Genomic DNA, 11,803 nt, shown 5'->3' with positions numbered 1-11,803 from the left:
CGGCAAAAGTGAAGATAAGGAAAGAAGTAGTAGATGAATGGAAGGGAATAGTGGACTGGTTTTGAAAAAGAAAAGGAAGGAAAGATGGATGGAAGGGTGGTAGTTTCGGCTAGAGAAGAAGAAAGAAAAAAAAAGAAAAGAATAATCCTATTGTTTACAGAAGTAAACGACACAACTAAGCTCCTAAATGTCGAAATACTAACCTAATATTCCTCTGCCGAAATCCCCTCTCTAATCCCCATTATTCGGCCAACTCTAAACCTCCCTTCCAATCCCTACAATCTCTCCCCTTATCACTCCTTAATCCATGCGTTTGACTGATTTAAACACTCTCCAACAGAGTTCTATTCGGCTTTAAACTTCTGCATGCACAAGGCATAAAAATAACATCACATTTGCCATCACAGAGAATCGAACCCAGGTTTCCCCCAACCACTTACACGCCACCTTTTTAGCTCCTTAGTGGCGTCACTTAGCCACTTTTCCAGGGGCTCCTTTGTGATACATTTTACCCACAACTTTTAATAAAGCCATCTACCCAAAGCCCCTAACTCCTTAAATCCAAAGTTCAAAAATTCTTCCAAATTTTGGTCATCACATGGGCCTTCCATAAGCCCATTTACTTATTCCAACTATGAATTTTCACTACCAAATACCAAATTTTAAAAACTTTACCAAATTCTCAGAAATTACAAAAAACCCAAAAATCAGGATGTTACAACTCTACCCTCCTTAAAGAAATTTCGGCCTCGAAATTTACCTGAACCAAACAGTTGAGGATATTGTTGACGCATTGCCTCCTCGGACTCCTAAGTAGCTTCTTCTTTGCCATGGTTTCTCCAAAGTACCTTCACCAGTGGGACTGAATTCCTTCTCAGCACCTTAATGTCATGATCAAGTATCTGAACAGGTTCCTCTTTGAAGGTCAAATCCGACTGTACTTTAATTTTCTGCAACTGGCACGATATGAGTTGGGTCAGAACGATATCGCCTTAGCATGGACACATGAAAGACGTCGTGAATACGATCCAATTCAGGAGGTAACTCTAGCTGATAAGCCACTGGCCCTATCCGCTTAAAGATTTGATAAAGCCTAATGAACCGTGGACTCAACTTGCCCTTCTCACCAAACCTCAATATCTTCTTCCAAGGCGATACCTTCAAAAAGACCATGTCCCCTACAGCATATTCAATATCCTTACGCTTCAGATCAGCATAAGACTTTTGTCAATCCGCTGCCTCCTTTAACCGATTCCTGATCACCTTAACCTTGCCTTCAGTATCTGCTACCAGCTCTGGACCAAGTACTTGCCTTTCCCCCAACTCTGCCTAACAAGTAGGCGAACGACACCTTCGCCCATACAGTGCCTCGTAAGGAGCCATCTGAATACTTGCTTGGTAACTGTTGTTATACGCGAACTCCGCCAATGGAAAGTAATCCTCCCAACTGCCCCTAAAGTCAATAACACAACCCCTCAACATATCTTCTAGAATCTGAATGACCCTCTCTGACTGTCCATCCGACTGAGGGTGAAAAGTCGTACTAAAATCCAATCGTGTTCCCAATGCCTCGTGCAACTTCTGCCAAAACCGAGATGTAAACCTTGGATCTCGATCAAAAATTATTGATACTGGCACTCCATGCAACCGCACTATCTCTGCCACATACAACTTGGCCAACTTCTGAAGTGAATAACCGGTTCGGACAGGTATGAAATGGGAAAATTTCGTCAACCTATCCACAATCACCCAAACTGAATCCTTCTTGGAAGGTGTCAATGGCAAACCACTTACAAAATCCATAGTTACCCTTTCTCACCTCCAAAGTGGTATCTTTACTGGATGTAACAATCCTGAAGGCAGTTGATGCTCGGCCTTTGCTTGTTGACACGTCAAACATTTTCCCACAAATTCAATCACTTCTCGCTTAAGCCCAAGCCACCAATATGGCTCTCGCAAGTCTCGATACAACTTACTCCCTCCTGGATGCATAGCACAAGGTCCACTATGTGCCTCCCTTAAAATCATCAATCTCAAGTCAGAGTCCTTCGGCATACAAATTCTTCCTCGAAAACAAAGAACCCCATCATTATTTACTCTAAAGTTTGGATTCTCCCCCTTCTCAACTTACTGAAACCGAGAAACCAACGACTTATCCACCCACTTCTTCTTCTTAATCTACTCCACCCAAGTGGGTCTTACTTGTAATTCTGCCAATAAGCTTCCATCGTTATACAAACTTAAACGAGCAAACATTGCCTTCAATTCTGCCACAGTCCTTCGAGTAAATGCATCAGCCACGACATTTGCCTTACCTGGATGGTACTCAATCGAACAGTCATAGTCCTTTAACAACTCTATCCACCTTCACTGTCTAAGATTCAGCTCATTTGGAGTCAACAAGTACTTAAGACTCTTATGATCCGTATAGATAATGCATCTCTCCTCATACAAGTAGTGCCTCCATATCTTAAGTGCAAAAATCACCGCTGCCAACTCCAAGTCATGAGTAGGATAGTTTACCTCATGAGGCTTAAGTTACCGTGAAGTATAGGCGACCATTTTACCCTCTTGCATCAATACGCAGCCCAAACCTACATGTGACGCGTCACTGTACACGGTGAAATCCTTACCAAACTCTGGCTGAATCAACACTAGTGCCTCAGTCAGGACCTTCTTTAACTTCTCAAAGGCCTCTTATTGCTTACTTGTCCAAACAAACGGTGCTCCCTTTCTTATAAGTTTCGTTAACGGCACTGCCAACACCAAAAATCCTTCCACAAACCTCCGATAATAACCTGCCAACCCCAGAAAACTCTGGATTTCTGTTACTAACCTCGGTGGCTTCCACTCCAGAATCGCCTTAATCTTTCTAGGGTCTACCTTGATCCCCTCAGTAGACACAACATGCCCCAAGAAAGTTACTTCCTTCAGCCAAAACTCACACTTACTAAACTTTGCATAAAGTTGTTTTTCCCTTAGCACTTGCAGCACAATACGAAGATGTTCATCATGCTTCTCTTCCGTTTCTGAGTACACTAAGATATCATCGATAAAAACGACTACGAACTGATCCAAGTATGGCTGAAACACCCGATTTATTAAATCCATGAATGCTGCCAGTGCATTAGTCAAACCAAAGGGCATAACCAGAAACTCGTAATGACCATATCGAGTTCTGAATGTCGTCTTATGAATATCCACTTCTTTCACTCTCAACTGATGGTATCCTGACCGAAGGACAATCTTAGTAAATACCGAAGCTTCTTTCAGTTGGTCGAACAGATCATCGATTCTGTGCAAAGGATACTTGTTCTTGATCGTCAGCTTGTTCAACTGCCGATAATCAATACACATCCGCATGGTCCCATCTTTCTTCTTTACGAACAGCATTGGTGCGCCCCACGGAGAAATACTTGGCTTTCAATTCCTGAATCTGAGCTTTCAGTTCCACCAACTCCTTCGGTGCCATCCTATAAGGCGCAATGGACACTGGAGCTGTTCCAAGTAACAAGTCGATTCCGAACTCGACTTCTCTGTTCGAAGGTAATCCAGGAAGTTCCTCCAGAAATACATCTTAAAACTCTTTGATTGTCCTAACTGACTCCACAGTTATCCTCTCAGGTTCAACTTGACTCACAAATGCTAAAAACACCTCACAACCTTTCCGGATCAACTTCTCATCCCTTAAAGCCAAGACAACATTGGACAGATAGTTCCTTCGCTCCCCTATGACCATTATCTCCTCATCTTTGGCAGTTCTTAGCACCATTCTCTTAGCAGCACAATCCAACGTCGCCATATGCTTAGTTAGCCAGTCCATTCCCAAAATAAGATCAAAATCCCCAAATGGCAGCTCCATCAAATCTCCTACAAATATCCTATCTTGTGTCTCTAAGGGCACCTCCCTAAAGAGTTTATCTACCTTAACCAAGTGTCTTAAAGGGCTTATCACCGATACCCCACTCACAGTCTCCTCAGGAAGCACACCCGATGCCTCAGATACATCACAAGCAACATACGAGTGAGTGGAACCTACATTAATCAAAGTAATGTAAGGCGTGCTATGAATGAAGAATGTACCGGTTATAACATCAAGAGCGTCACCCTCCTCACGACGCCATGCAGCATAAACCAACACCGGCTGTCGAGCTTCAACATGTCCAGCACCCCTGCCAGATGCCCCACATCCACGTCCATTACCATTACCATTACCATTACCATTACCACCCCTACCTTGCCCACGGCCTCTCTGTGGTGGTGGTCCTCCTCGTGGCTGTTGGACCCCTCTTTGTTCCGCAGCTTGGTCCTGAGCTGCTCTCTGAGGACACTATCTGAACTTATGTTCCTTTGACCCACATCGAAAGCATGCCCCAGTTCGTTTCCAGCACTCTCCCATATGCACTCTACCACAGTCCTTGCAAGTCTGCGGTCTAAAAGTATTCACCGGAACTGCTTGAACCGGTTCCTCCATTCTAGCTCTTTTAGCATTCCTATTTGCAACACCTGCGGGTCCAGAATCCCTCCTAAATCTGGGTCGATCCTTCTCACAATTCTGCCTTTCAGTCCGTTTTACTTCCTCGACTATCTTAGCCTTCTATACTAACGTAGTGAAATCACACTCCCACTGTGGAGCTATCAGCACCCTAAGCTCATCGCAGAGGCCATCCTCGAATCGAACACTCGCTCATATTCGATCGCGACTATCCTGCTAGCATACCGACACAGCCTCAAAAATTTTGCCTCATACTCCGCAACAGTCTTATTTCCCTGTGCTAGATTCAAAAATTCCTTTTGACGGGCATCCACATAACTAGCTCCAACATACCGCCTTAAAAGTACTCTTCAACAGCTCCCAGGTTACTCGTTCGATCGGGGTACTCTCCCTTACGGTGATCCACCACCGGTATGCCTCATCTCGTAGCAATGACACAACCCCCTTCAGCTTTTGCTCCACAGAGCAATCTAGGTCGTCTATAATCCGCTCTGTTGCCTCTAGCCAATATTCAGCCACATTTGGGGCTACTCTAGATACACCCCTAAAAATCTCTGCTCCGTTAGCCCGGAGTCGCTCAGAGATGGACCCCCTATTTACTGTCCCAGTGCTAGCTCTAGCAACCCTTTTCAAAACCCTTAACATTGCTTGGGACAAAACATCATCCCCGGTAGCCCGATCATATGACCCAGTCTCAGTCGCCTGTGGCACGAATGCCTCCTCAGCTGGCCTATGCCCTGAGGATGAAGATCCAGCTTGCACCCTTCCACGACCACGTCCATAGCTTCGTCCACGAGTTCCTCTTGTACTCATATCGAATTATCTGATTACGAATTTTATGACATTAGTTTAATATTCCAATTGTTTATTACGAGATGTCTTATGGAAATATAGTAGTTCAAGGATTGTTTTCGCAACGTCGTAACTTAGCTACAGTCTTATTCATACCGTTTTACAGTTCTACCCTATCTAAAGCATCATAGTAGGGTCTCAGTTCTATCCATAGCATCATACCAATATCACATAATAAAAAAAGAGAGTATACTTACAGACTTGGTGCCGGGGATTCAGTGTGCCACTTCTTTCTTCAAACCATTTAAAACAAAAACCTTGTATTTGGTCACAGAAAATAAAAATTTCCTAAAAATTGATTTAAAATACCTTTGTTCTAAAATTCTTGATTTATAACCCGTTTAGAAACCCACAACTGAGTTGTTGCAACTTGGCTCTGATACCACTAAATGTAACACCCCAAACCCGACCCAGACGTTATGGCCGAATCTGACGTGCCACATTGAAGTTAAGAATCCACGTTTCACTTTAGTGTTTTAATAAACCGTCTTTTGTTAAGGCTTAACCAACTAAATGGAAGCTGCGCACTAAGTAGGTATCCAAAAATAGAGGAGGTGAGCCATGAAGGCTGCTTAAGTACCAAGCTCTTTGATTGGATCCAATCCTAGACATGCACACAACCATTGCCACACTTTGATAACCGAGTAGAAATTCATTTGAGTAGATATCTTTGATAAACCGATTAATCGTGCCATTACGTTATTTTGAAAACGAGTATCATTTTGAAAACGTGCCCTAAGTCTAGCCCATTTGAAGTATTATCAGAAATATTTAGAGTTATTAAAAATAAAATAATCCCAGAAAGAAAATAAAGTTAAAATGGCCTTATTACAATCCCAAAAAAAATAGTAATTAAGATAAACTAAAGAAAACCAGTTACTTATTTTAAAGTCCAAAAGCGATCACCGTGGCCACTCTGAATCCCCTCCGACTCCAAGTTCCCACATCAAGGCTCACCTACAAGGTTAAGGAAGGGGTGAGTTTGGAAACTCGATGTGCAACAAGCCCTTTCGAGCCCAAACCAATATCGACATCTTGGGCCTAAGCCCAAATTCGATCTCAACATATCTTGGGCTAACCTTTTCATTATTCATATCATTTGGGCAAGCCTTTTCATTATTTATATCATTTGGGCGAAGCCTTTATCAGAACGGTATGGCCCATAGGCCCATTTCAAAACCATATGTAATGTTTATAAAAATATGCAAGCCCATTTGGGGAGACTACTCAACCCACCATCCGCTACACTCCACCCGTACCAACCAAGCTCTCCATGTGGGAATAACTCAACCCACCGACCAAACTCTCCACTGGCAAAGATAGTGCTTTATCATATAACTGGAGGCCTAGCCTCTTTTAATAACTGGGGCAAAGCCCTTTTTGGTAAACTGGGGCAAAGCCCTTTTCGGTAAACTGGGGCAAAGCCCTTTTGCACTTCCTCCATTCTTAACAAAACCCAACTCATGCATATATGAACATATCATGGCATATCATGTGCATATCATGGCATATCATGTACAAAACAGTATCACATGCATCTTAATTATAACATATCCCTAGGGGTATAATGGTCATTTTCACCTAGGGGCAAAATGGTCATTTTCACATTATAAGGGTAATTTCATTATTTTATCAATTATTAGGGTTTTCCATGCTCATTACCAATTATCAACAATTTCAAGAGTTTAACAGTGATTCTAGCCCATTCTTAGCAAAACCGAGTTATTGGGCCAAAAACCCCTAATGGGCCTTACTTAGCCGACCTAGTCATCTAGGCCCATTTAGCCTATATTCCATAATGGTATTAACTATCTTAATGTACAATTTATCAGGATTCCATTTTCTACCAACTTACCCAAATGGGCCCGAAAGCCCATTGGGCCCGATTTTAGCCCCTTGAGGCCAAACTTACCGTGATGCAAAAAATCGTGCCCTTAACTATTCCAACTATCTCGATCATCAAACTTAGCGTATCTACTAACCTATGAGCTATCACATGTTCACAAGTCCTCGAAATGCCAGAATTTCGGCATTTTGGCTTTTCGGCATATATCGATTTTAAGCTACGGAAGAGGGTTCGTTACACACCTGTTTTGTGACGTTCGCCAATAAAGTCTCCCACGGAAACCTACAATTATTTACCACCATTCTTACTCTACACAACATGATAATCAAACCCAAATCTTACCTTACCAAAATCGGCCAAAGAATCCCTAACAACCATAAGTCACTTACCTTCACCGAGTCCGCTGCTCGATCCAAGTTTTTCAAATTGATACCCCAAGCCTTGCTGCTCCTCCAAAGTATCTACCCCACTATACAAACCATAAAAATCAAATGAAAAATCCCAATAAGGCCTATATCTCAAATCGACAACCTCCCTAAACTATAGGGGTTTCGGCTTTTGTCAACAGTTATACTACTGAATCGATTGGAATATGAATACTTACCACAGTCTTCCTTTTTGAATCGATTGAAGCTTAGCAGATGAAGGAATTGACCACCAAATAGTGAAGGATAAAGAAGGTTGCTGGTCAACAAGAAATCGACACCACCAAGTTTCACAGGTTTCGGCTTTTGTGACTTTTCAGCAAAAGTGAAGATAAGGAAAGTAGTAGATGAATAGAAGGGAATAGTGGACTAGTTTCGGAAAAGAAAAGGAAGGAAAGATGGATGGAAGAATGGTAGTTTCGGCTAGAGAAGAAGAAAGAAAAAAAAAGAAAAGAATAATCCTATGGTTTACAGAAGAAAACGGCACAACTAAGCTCCTAAATGCCGAAATACTAACCTAAAATTCCTCTGCCGAAATCCCCTCTCTAATCCCCATTATTCAACCAAATTTAAGCCTCCCTTCCAATCCCTAAAATATCTCCCCTTATCACTCCTTAATCCATGCGTTTGACTGATTTAAACACTCTCCAACAGAGTTCCATTCGTCTTTAAACTTCTGCATACACAAGGCATAAAAATAACATCACATTTGCCATCACAGAGAATCGAACCCAGGTTTCCCCCAACCACTTACACACCACCTTTTTAGCTCCTTAGTGGCGTCACTTAGCCACTTTTCCAGGGGCTCCTTTGTGATACATTTTACCCACAACTTTTAATAAAGCCATCTACCCAAAGCCCCTAACTCCTTATGTCCAAAGTTTAAAAATTCTTCCGAGTTTTGGTCATCACATGGGCCGTCCATAAGCCCATTTACTTATTCCAACTATGAATTTTCACTACCAAATACCAAATTTTAAAAACTTTACCAAATTCTTAGAAATTACGAAAAACCCAAAAATCAAGATGTTACATTTTCATGCCCTTTTTAACTTAAATTCTTGCAATTTCGGTAAAATTATTATTGAAAAATAGATAATTATTATAAAATAATTATTTTAGACTTAAATTATTAACATAATGAATTTTAATTAATTTTATAATAAATTTCCATTAATTTTGATTATTTTCGACAGATTTGCACAAAGGGCAAAAAACAACTCGACAAACACTACTAGAAGCACAAAACCGAGAAACAAATTTGAAGCATCAAGGAGAATTAATTTTTCAGACTAGGACGGTGCAAATTATGTTTATTAATTCATAATAGAATTAATTTCAATTTATATCCAATTTAATTTGGGTTAAATAAATTATTATTAATTAATTATGAAAAGTGGCCCGATTGAGCTGAATGAGAAAAACTGAACTAACTGAGTACTAGGCAGCCCAAAACCATCCCACATGCTGACCCAATCAACTTACTTTGCTTATTAATTAGCTTGGAAAATGGCCCTTGAAGACTTGCTCAATTTGCAAACAAACCCCTCACTATTTGTGTCTTTCTAGATTTGCCCCAGCCTTAATATAGCAAGTTTGAAAACTTCAAACTTGCCACATGTGTGGCCGGCCATGGGAGGGACCTTTGGCTGATGATTTTGGATATTTTTAGCAGCCTTCTCACCCTATAAAAACCCTCCCTTGGCTGCTCATTTCCACACACATCAACTTTCTCATCTCTTCTCTTCTCTCTCAACTTTCTCTGTTTGTTTTCCATCTATTTTCCTTTGTCCTCTTGCCAATTTCACCTCTTGAAAAAGATTCGTTCATCCATCATTTGGAGCAGCATTCAAGTGTTCATAGAAGCCTTGGTTCGACAAGTACAAGTGAAGAAGGAAGAGTAGACCAACCCAGTCAAGCCACGGAGAAACACCGAATTTGCTTCTTGTTCCCTATCTTTTTTTTTTTAATTCTGTTGTTGTTATGATGAACATGTCTATGAATATTTATGTTGATATGATTAATTTAATTAATATATCTTAAATTTAATTTGTTTTAGATTGATTGCATTTCATTTTCTTAATTTATTAGAATTGTGTTTGTGTTGTTATAGGCCTCGGTAAGATGTTTGATTAAGTAAAACCATGACTAAGTTATTCTTGCATTACAATTGTAAATAACTAATGAATTATTTATTTAAATGGATTGAAATTGTAATTAATTAATACGATACTTAATCAGTGCATGTCTAATCATCTAAGGTAGTTGAGGGTTAAAATAGCAACAGTATCGAGCATTACAATTGCATTGCATAACTTGAAAGATTATTGTGATTAAACTGTTTCAAAGTAAAAATACATTGTTACCTCACGTAATCTTTTATGTGCTTATGTTATTGAATTAATTGTTTGAATTGGCATAGAGATATGTACAAGAGATTATTTTAATTTAATAAGTATGAATATGCATTAACACATTTGCATATTAAAGTTCGTTTAATCGGATGAATTGACATAGAGATATAACCAAGAGATGAATGGATTTTTGTAGGTGAGTATGTTCATAGGTTAGCAAATTACCGAGTTGCCGTGAATTTATTCGTAACAGCATAAACATGAGTTTAGTAATTTTAAGTTAAGAAATGTAATTAATCTAACACAATTATGTCATCTTGATTAAAACCAAGTTTTGAAATCATGCATTAGAACTTTATTTTATTTTATTTACTTTACTTTGTTTTATAGTTTTTAATCACTTTTCAAATCAAAATATTTTCTCCACCAAAGTTTTTTAAATTGCATTCATATATAATTCTTTTCACAGTTCCTCTAGGTACGACAACTCGACATTTACTTGTCACTTTATTACTTGTTGCGATTGTGTACACTTGCACATTTTCGTCATTCCAAGTTTTTGACACCGTTGCCGGGGACTGTTTTAAAAGACATTATCTGTGAAATTGTTAATTTTGCATTTTGGTCTATTTTTTTCTGTTAAATTTTAATTCCCTTTTTTTTTAGTGTTTGTTTCAGGTGTTTATGAGTATTTATCAAATCATTGACTTACTCCCTATAAAGCCTGAAATTGAAAGGACTTTTTGACAAAGGAGAAGACAAGTGAACCAAAGAAGGATCGAATATATGAATTTCGAAAATCCAAACCAAAATCTAGGAGGAACATTCGCTTATAGTACTCACAATCCAATCATTGTTGCCGATGATAGAAACTGTTCTGTTCAACAATATTCCATTCCTCTATTCAACGAGCTCAATCCGAGTATTAGGAGAACCAAAATTGAGGCACAACAATTCGAGCTAAAGCCGGTCATATTCCAAATGTTTCAAAATATGGGTCAATTTAGTGGGATTCCTACTAAAGATCCACATCTTCATATTCGACTATTCATGGAAGTGAGTGACTCATTTAAACTAGCCGGGGTGACAAAGGATGCCTTGAGACTAAGATTATTTCCATACTCCTTAAGAGATAGAGCACGACCGTGGTTGAACTCCCTACCATCTAGTTCCATAACTACAAGGCAAGAGTTGGTTGAATGTTTCTTAATAAAATATCTCCCTCCATCTTTAACCACCAAGGTCCGAAATGAAATCACTTTATTTCAGCAACTTGACGAATAATCTTTATATAAGGCATGGGAGCAATTCAAGGATTTATTACGAAAGTGCCCTTATCACGGCATTCCTTTCTGCGTTCAAATGGAAACTTTCTATATTGGTCTCAATATTCATACTAGAATGATGGTGGATGCTTCAGAAAATGGAGCCCTTCTTTCTACGTCTTATACAAATTCTTGTGAGATTATTGAAAGAATTGCCAGCAATAACTATCAGAGGCCAACCAACCGAGCAGCCTCAGAAAGACGAGCAGTAGGAGTACATGAAGTGGACACACTTGCTACTTTGGCAGCCCAGGTATCCTCTATGTCTTCTATTCTTAAGAACATAACTGTTAATGGTTTCAATGGTAATCTGATAGGTCAGCAACCAAACTAGTTCGAGGATATTTCTTGTGAATACTGTGGAGCAGGCCATTTCTTTGAAAATTTCCCATCAAATCAAGAGTCAAAATATTACATGGGATGTAACACCCCCTACCCGTATTCATTGCCGGAATAGGGTACGAGGCATTACCGGAGTTTACTGAACATTTTCAGATAATTTTAAG

At 39.8% G+C, this 11,803-nt stretch overlaps 1 non-coding gene across 1 annotated transcript; it reads right to left on the bottom strand.

Moving 5' to 3' along the window:
* Positions 1-11,211: 11,211 nt before the first annotated feature.
* Positions 11,212-11,318, bottom strand: LOC128280993 (small nucleolar RNA R71). Its single transcript, XR_008271210.1, has one exon. It is a non-coding gene; the product is annotated as a small nucleolar RNA R71 (small nucleolar RNA).
* Positions 11,319-11,803: the final 485 nt, after the last annotated feature.

This window comes from Gossypium arboreum, chromosome 9, assembly GCF_025698485.1.
Source record: "Gossypium arboreum isolate Shixiya-1 chromosome 9, ASM2569848v2, whole genome shotgun sequence".
NCBI classification, from domain to species: Eukaryota; Viridiplantae; Streptophyta; class Magnoliopsida; order Malvales; family Malvaceae; genus Gossypium; species Gossypium arboreum.
Note: the sequence above shows the minus strand (reverse complement) of the source record. Positions and strands in the feature narration are given on the sequence as shown.